Source organism: Corapipo altera, unplaced genomic scaffold (assembly GCF_003945725.1).
Source record: "Corapipo altera isolate COAL_440 unplaced genomic scaffold, ASM394572v1 111, whole genome shotgun sequence".
Taxonomy (NCBI): Eukaryota; Metazoa; Chordata; class Aves; order Passeriformes; family Pipridae; genus Corapipo; species Corapipo altera.
This window is the reverse complement of record NW_020884973.1, coordinates 1,082,047-1,094,339: the sequence shown is the minus strand read 5'-3', so window position 1 is coordinate 1,094,339 and position 12,293 is coordinate 1,082,047. Positions and strand designations below refer to the sequence as shown.

Here is a 12,293-nt window from a genome sequence, read left to right as displayed (position 1 = left end):
ACTCATTTCAGTATCTAATTTGGCTTGCCTTGCTGCCAGGTTACCTCTGCCGGGGTCTCAGTGCATTACCCTTGGTGCCTACAACATTTGTGAATACACATATAGCTGTGCACTAATGCTGATATACAACAAACTAACAATCAGTTTCAGCACAGGGAAAATTCATTGATGATGTGTAGATTTCTCAGAGACAAATATTACTGAAGACTTCTTGAGACTGAAGGGTTAACACACAGAACTGCCAGTGCTGTTGGAGGGGTGTTTGTGGGAGATTCATTACAAGTACCTAACACCCACTTGACAAAAGAAGTTAAGTGGTTTTGGAAAATGTGAGTATGTTCTGTGGTGTGGATGAGTAATTGTGGCAAACAGTTGTAGTACCCACTCAGGGGTTTACAGCTTTTCATTTGTGAAGTTTATACCTCAGTTCTGTAACTAAGTCAGTAATTTTTAGCTCTATTCACGTAGTGATCCCATGCATGAGACCAGTTGCCATTACTGATCTTCAACAGCAACCCACTCCAAGAGAGATCTGAATCTGTGGAAAAAAAACCATCCAAGTGACACACGTTCTGTGGGGCCAAAGAATTCTGTGTATTCAAACCCAGTACTTTGCCTTGTGTTGTGGTGAGGACCTGCCTTTCATTGTGCTGTTGAAACATCATCAAAGCCTGGGAGTCCGAGGGACATTCCAGTGGAAACCTTTGTAAGCTGCAGCAAGGAACCAAAATTTAAAGCAGGTCTGTGGACTTGGCACCCTTGGTAATAACAATCCAAGATGTGCCGAAAGCCTGTCCTGAGACAGACGGGAACTGGGGCTGTGCGGCTGCGGGGGGAGCGAGGACGGCTCCCAGGATTCATTCAGAGCTAAACACAGGCAAACTGTACTGGAAGTTGTAGGATACTTCAGGAAGTGACTGTTAAATGTTTCGGCAAAACTCCAATTGGTAGTAATACTCTGTTTAAAATGGTTTCAGGGAAGATAAATATTTGTGTGTGTTATCTTGACGTACAGTGATAAACACAGTTGTTCTATACAAATATTGGTTTGACCTCAGATTATTTCACTAGCAGCAGCATGTGAGGCCCATTACATGTCTCTGAAAGCAGCTGCCAGCTGCTGTGAGCATCCAAGGTTTGTTGTATGGGCTGCTGTCAAGAACGTCTTTCTTGCCTTTCGGTTTAGGAGGAGTGAATGCAAACCTTGCTCTCACATCTCCATGGCAGGGAATAAGGATTCCACCTGCTTGAGAGGAAATCTCACTGTGAGCCAGTATAGTCAAGGAGATCAACAGTACTATGAAAATGTAAATGTTGGTAGTTTATACGCCTGTTCCTGCAGGTGCTTAAATGTGTGCACACAGTGATAATGGATGTCCTCTGCCTCTCAGCTCCTCACTCTGCGTGGGCAGGACAGAATCACAGAATGTACTGAGCTGGAAGGGACCCACAAAGATCATCCAGTCCAAACCCTGGCCCTGCACAGGACCATCCCCAAGGGTCACCCCCTGTGCCCCAGAGGATCAGCCAAACCCTCCTGGAGCTCTGGCAGCCTTGGGGCTGTGCCCACTGCCCTGGGGAGCCTGGGCAGTGCCCAACCAGCCTCTGGGGGAAGAACCTTTTCCTGAGATCCAACATCCTGAGAGCCTGCCCTGACACAGCTCCAGCCATTCCCTGGCTGCTGTCCCTGGCCCCCCCAGAGCAGAGCTCAGTCCCTGCCCCTCCTCTGCCCCTGCCCAGGCAGTTGGAACTGCACTGAGGTCTCCCCTCAGTCTCCTCTTCCAAAGGCTGAACCAACTTTGCCATCCCAGTTCCTTCCCTAGTCATGAGGTCCCCTGAGATGCTTTTCCCTGCCCAGCCTGGATTGCCACCTTGCTCTGTAACCTCATCCTCTGCAATACTCCTGCAGTGACACCTTTATACTTTCTCCCAAGCTATGCTATTCCTTTTTCTTCTTATCTGGCTTTTTTTGTGCTCTCATTTGCCCTCCTTTGGATGCTTTCTAATGACTTAATATCCTTCTTATATATTGCAGTGATCAAAACTCCCACAATATTCAGTATGTATCTGTTTTTTGGGGGCAGTGTCTGCAGCTGTAAGGTCTGACACAGCATTACACAAAGGCAATGTGTTTTTCATGCTGTATAATCTGTGTATTAGTGGTCTCTTGATCATGTAGCCTTTGAGAGCTGTCTGTTGGCACCATGTCTCTGACCACAGCTGCTGTACACCACAGCAGAGCATCTGCCTACTACAGGAAGGTACTGGTACTTCCATCGTGGTGAGCCAGGTTTTTGCATCAGCTCCAGCAGTTTGTGCTCCTGTGAAAGCTGGTGAAAATGCTGTTTGAAAAGCCATGTCAAAGCTGATGTGGTGAGGGAAAAATGGTATTGACTTTCATCCTCTCTTTGGGTTTCCACCAGGGTAACTGCTGTGATTTTAGTGGCTGGTGTTTGATTTTAGTGGAGGGTATTTCTGACTGAGTACAGCTGCATAACCCAGTGGGAGCAGTGCCCAGAGCAGTCACTGGGACTTGTCCTCTGCTGATCTTGCTGTCTGGCTATATAACACAATTCTGTTTCTGTTAAAAGAGTCTTAAATGTACAAAATATAGTCACAGGTGTGTCCACATGAAGAATAAACTTACATCATGCATATCAACATACATTTCATGTGCTGCATGTAGTGTGGAGGGTCGGGGTGGGGAGGAGGCAGCGATGGCAACAGCCCATCTGAGATGGCAAATGGGAGCTGCTGCTCCCCAGTGTTATTCCAAAGGGCACTTCCCGGGCAGCTAGGGGACTCTGCAGTGTCAGTCCAAAGGCTCTGCATCAGAAACAGTGGGCCATGAGAGGGAGGAACTCCCTCTTGTATGAACAATGGCTGCACCTTCCCAGATTTGATGGCAATTTAGAGCAAAACAAATTGTGTTTTGGTGTCTTGCAAGCAGATCTCTGTTTCAACAGATCTGTTAGTGAACTCTGACCAAGAAGAGCATCTTTGTAATTCTGTATAACAATTTTTGAGACTGGGAATATGAGAAAGCACGTTTATGGAGATCACTGACTTACAGTCTTACTACATATAAAGACTATCCTCCTTTGCTGAGCATCCCTCAGAAAACAAGTTCTTATTCACACATGGAGCCATTTCAGTTATTAATGTTCTGCCCACCCGTAAGCTTTGTTACTGGTTTTCAAAGCAAAAAATACAGATCAGTTTTAAATGGAGCAAAGCCTAGTGTTTGACACCAAATGAATGGCAGTGCTGGTAAGAATTCCCAGCTTTCCCCCTTTGAAATATTCATCTCTCCTGCCAAAGCCTTCATGTATTATCAGGTCCTACCATAGCTGTTGTATCACAGTGAGATGTTTACTTAAAAAAATTAAGTTTAATCCGAAAAACAGTCAAAAAGAACAATCAAAAAGCCCCTTATCAGATACAAAACTACTCACACAAATGTTGACTGAATGCTAACAGGCTTTCTGGTTCCCTTCATGTGCTGCATAGGATGGTAGAGCGTGTTGTCATTGGAGAACTGACTATCTCTGAGGGCTAATGATGGATTGATGGGAATTTTCCCACTCCCAAGCTTGTTTATTCCCAGTTTTATATATGGCACCTTGGAACAACAGAAAGCTGGCATGAAGTGAAAGTAGTAGTGAGTATAGATTTCAATCTGGGACTTCTGTACCAGAGTGCCTTTTTAATAAAGGTGTAATAATCAGGAGAGAATATAGTTTTTTCTTACCTGTTTCCTCTTACCCTTTTATGGTTCCTCCTGTTTTTTTCTCATGTCCTGGGTCATCTGCACTGATGATTAAAAAAGCTGGGAGGAGTGGTCAATCCCCAGAGAGCTGTGAACCCCTTCAGAAGGACCTCAAGATGTTGGAGAAATGGGCAGAGAGGAATTCGCTGAAATTCAACAAAGGCAAATGCAGGGTCCTGCACCTGGGGAGGAACAAACCCAGCACCAGCACAGGCTGGGGGGGACCTACTGGAGAGCAGATCTGGGAGAAGGCCCTGGGGGTCCTGGGGGCCAACCAGCTGTCCCTGCCCAGCCGTGTGTCCTGGGGGCCAAGGAGGCCAATGGGATCCTGGGGGCATCAGGAAGAGCCTTGGAGCAGGGCAGGGAGGGGATCCTGCCCCTCTGCCCAGCCCTGGGCAGGCACATCTGCAGGGCTGGGCCCAGCTCGGGCTCCTCAGCACAGCAGGGCCAGGGAGCTCCTGCAGCGGGGCCAGCGCAGGCTGCGGAGATGCCCAAGGGATGGAGCAGCTCTGGGAGCAGCAAAGGCTGAGGGAGCTGGGGCTGTTCAGCCTCCAGAGCAGAGCCTGAGAGGGGCCCTCCCCAGGGGGTGTCAGGGGCTGCAGGGAGGGGGCAGAGGCTGGAGCAGGCTCTGCTCGGGGGGCCCAGCAATGGCCCAAGAGGAACGGGCAGGAACTGATGCCCAGGAAGTTGCAGCTGGACAGGAGGAAGAACTTCTTTGCTGGGCAGTGACCCAGCCCTGGAGAGAGAGCAGAGAGGGTGTGGAGTCTCCTGACTGGAGATCTTGCAGAGCTGTGTGGACACAATCCTGTGCCATGTGCTCTGGGATGGCCCTGCTGGAGCAGTGAGGTGGGACCAGATGAGCCACTGTGGGCCCTTCCAGTCTGACCCTGTCTGGGATTCTCATTGCTGTTCATACAGTGGGGAAGAGTGTTCAGCCCTCTGCCATTTCTGAGGCAGCTGCTGGAATATCCATGTAGTTGGAATTATGTTTCATCCCTTTCTTTGTACCTGTATCAATCAGTTTGGTCATAACTGTTTTCTCTTGTTATATCATAAATACTCCAGTGCAGGTACCTGTGTGTAAAGCCCCATTCCTTCCTCTTGAGGGTGGGACAACACACTGTGTCTTAATTCGTTCTTTTACAGGTAGTTGGGCTGCTTAGATGTTTGAAACCTACTTCCAAATAGAAGATAACCTTTTAAAATTCAGGGGACTGAGGTATGCCAGGAATTTAAATCAGTGAGATTTTATGCAGGAAGTTAGAAAAATGTTGAACGACCTCAGCATTTACCTGGTACAAAATCAAGGCTTCTTTAGGACTTCAGTCACCTTTTCTTTTCCCTCGCCAAACTACAAGTCCTTTGCATGCAAAACATGTTTTATATACATTGAGACTTTTAGCTTCATAGCTTGAAACAAAATCCATGGGCCTGTGAATGTATATTTTTACTCTTAATCCTGATCTGTTTCAAGTGGAGCCTTGAGTCATTTGTTGTAGTGTGCTGTGCACTGTGTGACAGGTAAATAACTGTAGGCTCTCACCTACTGGTGTCTTCCCTCAACTGTCTGGAGCAGCTTGGTGACACTGGGTGGCAGCGCCTGTAAGGGACAGCTGAGGACAGAAGGAGTAGAAGCAATAAACTGTGCAGTGAAAGCACACCAGTTCTTCTCCCAGAGGGTGGCTGGGCACTGAACAGGCTCCCCAGGGCAGTGGTCATGGCCCCAAACCTGACAGCTCAAGAAGTGTTTGGACAATGCTCTCAGGGACAGGGTGAGTTGTTGGAGTGTCCTGTGCAGGGCCAGGAGTTGGACTTGATCCTTGTGGGTCCTTCCAGCTCAGCATATTCTGTGAGTCTGTGATGTAGGGCATGAGGGTTACACAAGGCACTCCGCAGAAAGAAAAAGAAACGCTCTATTGTGAATTGAATTATAAGGTTCGTGGTCTAAGAGATGTGTCAGTGGCTGTGAGAGTGAGAGCAGAGGAGAGAGTGCCAGAGCCCAAAGCATCTGGGGAGGGATCCCAGTTCCTCTCATGCACAGGTCTTATCTCCAGACTGGTTTTACTTCATTTCCATTCAGCTTCAGTGTCTAGGTTGGCATGCTAAGGGAGGTAGGTCATGGCATTATTGTTTGTGGATATGAAATATACTGCAAAGTGGTGTGGGATTTACCAAACTTTAATTTCCAACCAACCCCAGTCACTGTGGGGTCCCAGCTGACCATGGATGACAGGACTGGTTCAACTGGCATGAGCACGAGGTACTTCCAGTAGTTTAAATTTGGAGAGTTTCAAAAGCAGAGTGAGATGTGGTGCCCCCCAGGCAAAATACCTCCTCATATAATACCTGAGAGATCAGCCCCCAGGACTTGAAATTGGGGCTGTAACCCACTGTCTGCAGGCAGAGGGGGCCAAATTTGATTGAGTCAGCACTAAGAATTGAGTTGACCCATGGAGAATCACAATCTGCATGGAATTAATTCAGCTTAAGCTTTTTTCCCCTGGATTTTTACACTAATACCAGCAGAACATTGCAGCATTTGGACAGTCATAAAACAGAAACGCTCCAGCTTGAAAAATACTTTAGGCTGCTACTGAGATTAAAGCGAGCCCTGGGTGGCTGTATAACTGTCAGGCAAATCAAAGTGTGGCACGGGGTGCTGCGAGGGAAGATGTACTGGAGCTGTTTAACAAACTCCAAGTGCTGCTCACAAGTTTCCAGCAGGATTGCACAGGACCCTTCAGGAGGGAAGATGGATCACGACCAGATGTCCAGGAGTGATGAAGATGCACTGTCCAGTGAGCTCCTCACCCACATGGATTAGGGCTCTTTGCAGGAATCCACAGGCTTGGCTCTTCAGTTCTGTGATAAAGACAGGAAAAGCACTGAGGTGCAAATGAGAAATATAAACTGAGAGCACTATTGATGGGGAAAAGGTAGTCCCCACGCTGCATGAGTCATGTAATCCACAATGCTTTGCAAGCTTCATTTGAGAGAAGCAGAGGTGCATGGAGGATGGTTTCAATTTCCAAGCAGTGCTTTCTGACCACTCATGCTTTTGAAAAGTAAAAATAATATCTTGGCTCAGAAATGACTGCAAAGCAGAGGTATTCTGCTTTTGGCCCATTGCCTGCTCACCCTCTTGAAGTGGAGCTTATGTATTGTGATGGAAACATAACAGCTTCCCCTGCCAAGGAACAGGTCATTCCTACTGGAACCTGTGAACGAGGAGTTATTGCTGCAAGTAGAAAAGCTGAACCAAATGGAATCAAAGAGAATGAATTCTGGATAAATTTGCACTTTGGAGTTACATCTAAATTTCTTTTAATAGGAAAATTCTTTGGACTTGCTTTGGGTCCCTGTCCTGGTGAAAGCATCCCAAAAGTACTCATTACAAAAGAGATTCAGCCTGATTTTGAGGCCAAATGCACTTCTTCAGAGGTGCTTTGCTGGTATTTTAACCATGAACCTTTATACTCAGAGCATGTTCTCCCACAACAGTAGATGCTTGATATTCTTTAGTACCAGTATGTGAGAGATACTGAAAATGAGGATTTCAGGCTTCCTTGCTGGGAGGCAGCCAAAATATCAAAACTCTGATACATGTAATAGAAAATTAAATAAATCAATTGATACTGAATAACTCTCAGCCTGTATCTAAAAATACAAGAAGACCAAGTCTGAGATGGCCGAGTGAGGAAGGTGAAGTGTGTAAATACATGGAAACACAGAAAACAGGTAAAGGCAATATATCATCTGGTAAAGCAATTCATCTGTTAAAAAACATCATTGCAGAATCATCACAGAATGGTTTGGGTTGGAAGGGACCTTAAAAATGATCTTTTTAATGAGGGGAATTTTATTGGTGAAAATGAGAATTTTATCTAACAGGATGATTTTTTCTCTTAAGGAAACAAAGATCAAACAATTAAAACTAGCACACTGATTAATGCTCTGTCCGTGCACTGAGGTTTGAGGAGGTTGTACTCAGAGCCCCTGCATATTCTGTGTTGTCACAGTGACAGAAGAGCTGTACATTCCCTAGGGAGCTGTGGCATCTTGTATCCATGGAAGAGGAGGCAAGGCTGGAAAAGCAAAGGCAGGATTTTGTTTTCCTTTTGACAAAGGCTGGCTAGAGCAAGGCAAGCTTGGTTGTAGCTCTGATTTAAGGTAACTTTGCCCATGTCCAAAAAATCCATAATGATCCTCCAGTGACTTTTCTGGGGCTGGGATTTACCACGAAGAGCACAATGCACAACAACTCCGAGGGCATGTTCAGAGACAGGGACAGGCTGGGCACTGCCCAAGGGCTTTCTACTCAGTCCCTGTGTGCCTGTACTGGAAACACTTCAGCTCTGGAGTTCAGGCATCAGGACAGGAGGATTTCTGTGGTGCTTCAGATATGCTGGAATCCAAGGGCCTGTAGTGTGAAAGATGCCCAAGATACCTCAGTGGGCAGGGCTACTGAGGTATAAAACATCCTATAAAACAGGGAGCACTGATACTACCAGGAAAAGTTCATTAGCAAAATGGACTATTGATTTTGTGTTGCACAACTATTTGTATGATTTTGAATGGATTTTCATCTGTGTAAAGAAATTGTGTTCTGTGTGAAAGTTGAATTATCAGTGTGAACTTTGAGGAACTGCTGAGCCTCCATGGTAGTACCCAAGACTTCTCATGGTTGTTTGTATGTACACAATGCTCTGCTTATACATCAAATATACAGGAGATAAATACATAAAAAATACAAGAGATATAAGCAGATTACTGTGTACATAATCCTTTTTCCTGAGGTAAGATTTAAATTGGCTGTTAGGAGGAAATTCTTCCTAATTTGAGAGTGATGAGGCCCTGGCCCAGGTTGCCCAGAGAAGCTGTGGCTGCCCCTGGATCCCTGGAAGTGTCCAAGGCCAGGTTGGACAGGGCTTGGAGCAACCTGGGCTAGTGGGAGGTGTCCCTGCCCATGGCAGGGGGTGGAATGAGATGATCTTTAAGGTCCCTTCCAACCCAAACCATTCTGTGCTTCTGTGATGATTCTCTGACTCTGGTCACGACTGTAGGAGGAACCTTTCTATAAATACTCAATAACAGCCCTGAATGATGATTTCTGGATGTTTTTTTCAGTAACACTGAGGTGATAAAGCTGGACAATGTCTGAATTACCTCTACTGAAACCCAAGGCGTTATTCTGTAGCTGATGGTGAGACTGAAACTATTAAAGCTGGTTGGTTGGTCAGTTGTATTTTGTGAGAACCACAGAAGTCTGGCCTGTGGGTTTGGATTCTTTGCCAAAGTACTTTGAAGCATTAAGGGGAGGAGAAGGTACTGGAAAATGTGATCCTGATGAATACATACAGGGCAAGGTTTGCTTTTGTATCCTCAAGAAATGAGGATCCATGAGAATGTAACTTTGAGAGGGGTCTAGAGATTTCACTCCTGTCTAGGTATAAAACAGCTAAAGGAATGCCATGGACTTCACAGAAGGACAATAATCTGGGAAATCTACTTTAAAAAAAAGCATAAAGTGCCAAAAACTTGCCTTGATTCAAGAGAGAGCTATGGAAATAGAACAAGATTCACAAGTAATTCATCTCAAGCTGTAGACTGGTGTGTATGACTCCACAGCAAGAACATTAATATCTGTTAAATTCTCCACATTAGCTTAAACATTCCGGAGAAAGGATGTAATTCTCAGTTGTATAGGGAAGGAATTCACCCTTCCCCCAGTCCTTCTGCTTCCCGGGGACTCTAGAGAAATGCTAATATCAAGTCAACCTATTTTTGTTCCCCCTTTAGTAATTGGGTCAAGATTGGTAGTGACTGAAATACAGTCCCATCAGAGGAGTTTGATGTGAGGGATCAGGAAGGGCTGGTTGCCATTGGGGTGGTGGATGCTGAGTGTCCAACCCACAAGCCTGTCACTCACAGGCTTCACAGAGATTTGAATTTCAATTCACATGATGGTTTGTGGAGCATTGTTCACCTCCCACTGAGGCAAAGTTTGTAAGCTTGTAAGCTGCTTGTACTTAAAAATAAGTAGAGATGCAGTACTAAGCTGAGTAATTCTTTAATCTATCCTGACTCCTTTTTTTCACTTTTATTAACCAGGGTACTGCCAGGATTAATTAGGTTTGGGGAAGATTTTAGCTTGTTTTGACCAAGTGTCTATTGGAACATGAAGCAAGGAAACAGATTGTGTCTGTGGCAAAGAACAGTGGGGAATGGGGAGGAGAAGCACCGAGAGGAGGTTTTGCAGGAGTCACAAAATGAGTAGAATAAACAGATTTCAAACCTGTCCAGTGTACCTGGCCTTGTGTTCAGCCCCTTAGATGGTCAGCGGTGCCATCTTGTGTTAAGTGGGTGGTATTTTTGGGAAAAGATGGATACAGACTCCTGCCACCCCTTGGGAAAGGGTTCTAGAAGAGCTCTTGAAAACTCCTGGTGTGAAATGAGAAGAACAGTGAAGCCCAGAAGTCAATGAGACAGAAAGGCAGAGGATGACTATATATATAAATATATATATGTCAGCAAATATATAAATATTATATATAAATTTTTTTATATATATATATACACATAAAAATATTTGTAGTTGAGACACTGGTGTTCAAGGCAGTTTAACAGGTTTTTCATTTAAACTGTGACATTTTCCATACTGGTACAAATAACAGCAATGCATGTTGTGGATGCATAGGGCTTTCTCTGAAAACAATCATTGTTGTCAAGCACTGGAAGGAGCTGCCCAGGGAGATGGTGGAGTCCCCATCCCTGGAGGTGTTCAAGGAGTGACTGGACATGGCACTCAGTGCCCTGGGCTGGGGGACAGGGTGAGGATCGGGCACAGGGTGGATTTGAAGATCTTGAAGGCCTTTTCCAACCTTAATGAGTCCGTTATTCTATGTTTCTATACGGTGATGATTTTGCTGATGCATCTTCTTCCAGTGCTTGACAGAGAAGCAGGAAAACACTGATGCCTGCACTTTCCCAGCCCCTTCCCTGGGTATCTGTGTGAGGTTGTGGCTACCCCAACTCTCCTTGCTGCCAGGACGTTTAACCATCACCACACTGGAGCCTTGCCAGGCCAGCCTGGGCAGTGGAGAGGATCCTGCTTCTTCTGGTTTGTTTTTTTTTTCTTTAGATTCCTGAGGACCTTTTCCCAAGCTGGAACTTGCAGGTTCCATTGTAGATGAATTTGCATGTCCTCAGCAATGGGATTTTCTATACCACGTCCTTCTAGATCACTAACTGGCATTCCTACAGTACTCACACCAGCCCATGGCAAGGGAAATCCTGTGTTTTCTTGCAGAGTTATAAATTCCCCACGCCAGTGTAACATTTCTCTGCTTTACAACCTTAATGTTGTCGTCCTGTAAGATTATTTTTTCATGCTTTCTTTATTGAAAGCTTTATTTCGGGCTGAGAAAGTTGGGACTATTCAGCCTGGAGAAAAGAAGACTGTGTAGAGACTTCATTAGACTGTGTGGAGAGCCTTTCCAGTATTGAAGGGGCTACAAGGAAGATAGTGAGGGGCTCTTCATTAGGAACTGTAGTGACAGGACAAGTGGGAATGGCTTCAAACTTCCAGAAGGCAGGGTTAGATGGGATATTTGGAAGAAATTCTTGACTGTGAGGCTGGTGAGGCCCTGGCACAGGTTGCCCAGAAAAGCCGTGGCTGCCCCTGGATCCCTGGAAGTGTCCAAGGCCAGGTTGGATGGGGTTTAGAGCAACCTGGGCTAGTGGAAGGTGTCCCTGCCCGTGGCAGGGGGTGAATGAGATGGTCTTTAAGGTGCCTTCCAACCCAAAACATTCCATGATTCTATGATTTCTACACCAGCTCCACAGTTATTTTGCATTCTTGCATATCTGCAGAGCAGTGGCCCTTTGCCCAGCAGATGCCTTCTCTGAGCTCACCCCTCCTGTCCTGTCCTGTGCAGGTTCTGTGAGTATGGATGATTCCCAACCCAACTCCCATGCACTTGGCAGGTCAGTTGGTGTTCTGTGATGGCCTCATCCAGCAGCTGGGGAGGTGGGAAGGGGAATTTTGGGGGTCCAGGAGGAGGCTGGTAAGAGGTAGTGCTCATATGCGCACCCTACCACGTGCTTGCTGCTCAACCCCTGTAAAGAGAGACAGAAATGAAGTGATCAACTTACAGGGTCACAGAATCATTAACGTTGGAAAAGACCTCCAAGATCATCAAGTCCACTCTGTGCCCAATGCCCACCTTGTCCCCCAGCCCAGAGCACTCAGTGCCATGGCCAGGCCTTCCTGGGACACCTCCCAGGGTGGGGACTCCAACACCTCCCTGGGCAGCCCCTGCCAGTGCCTGACCACCCTTTCCAGGTAGAAATTCCTCCTGATGTCCAACCTGACCCTCCCCTGGCACAGCCTGAGGCCGTTCCCTCTCCTCCTGTCCCTTGTTCCCTGGGAGCAGAGCCCGACCCCCCCCAGCTCCCCCCTCCTGTCAGGGAGTTGTAGAGCCAGAAGGTCCCCCCTGAGCCTCCTTTTCTCCAGGCTGAGCCC

General features: G+C 46.4%; 1 long non-coding RNA gene across 1 annotated transcript; it reads left to right on the top strand.

Moving 5' to 3' along the window:
* Window positions 1-7,829: 7,829 nt before the first annotated feature.
* Window positions 7,830-10,200, top strand: LOC113957611. Its single transcript, XR_003531237.1, has 3 exons — window positions 7,830-7,939; window positions 8,897-8,972; window positions 9,881-10,200. It is a non-coding gene; the product is annotated as an uncharacterized LOC113957611 (long non-coding RNA).
* Window positions 10,201-12,293: the final 2,093 nt, after the last annotated feature.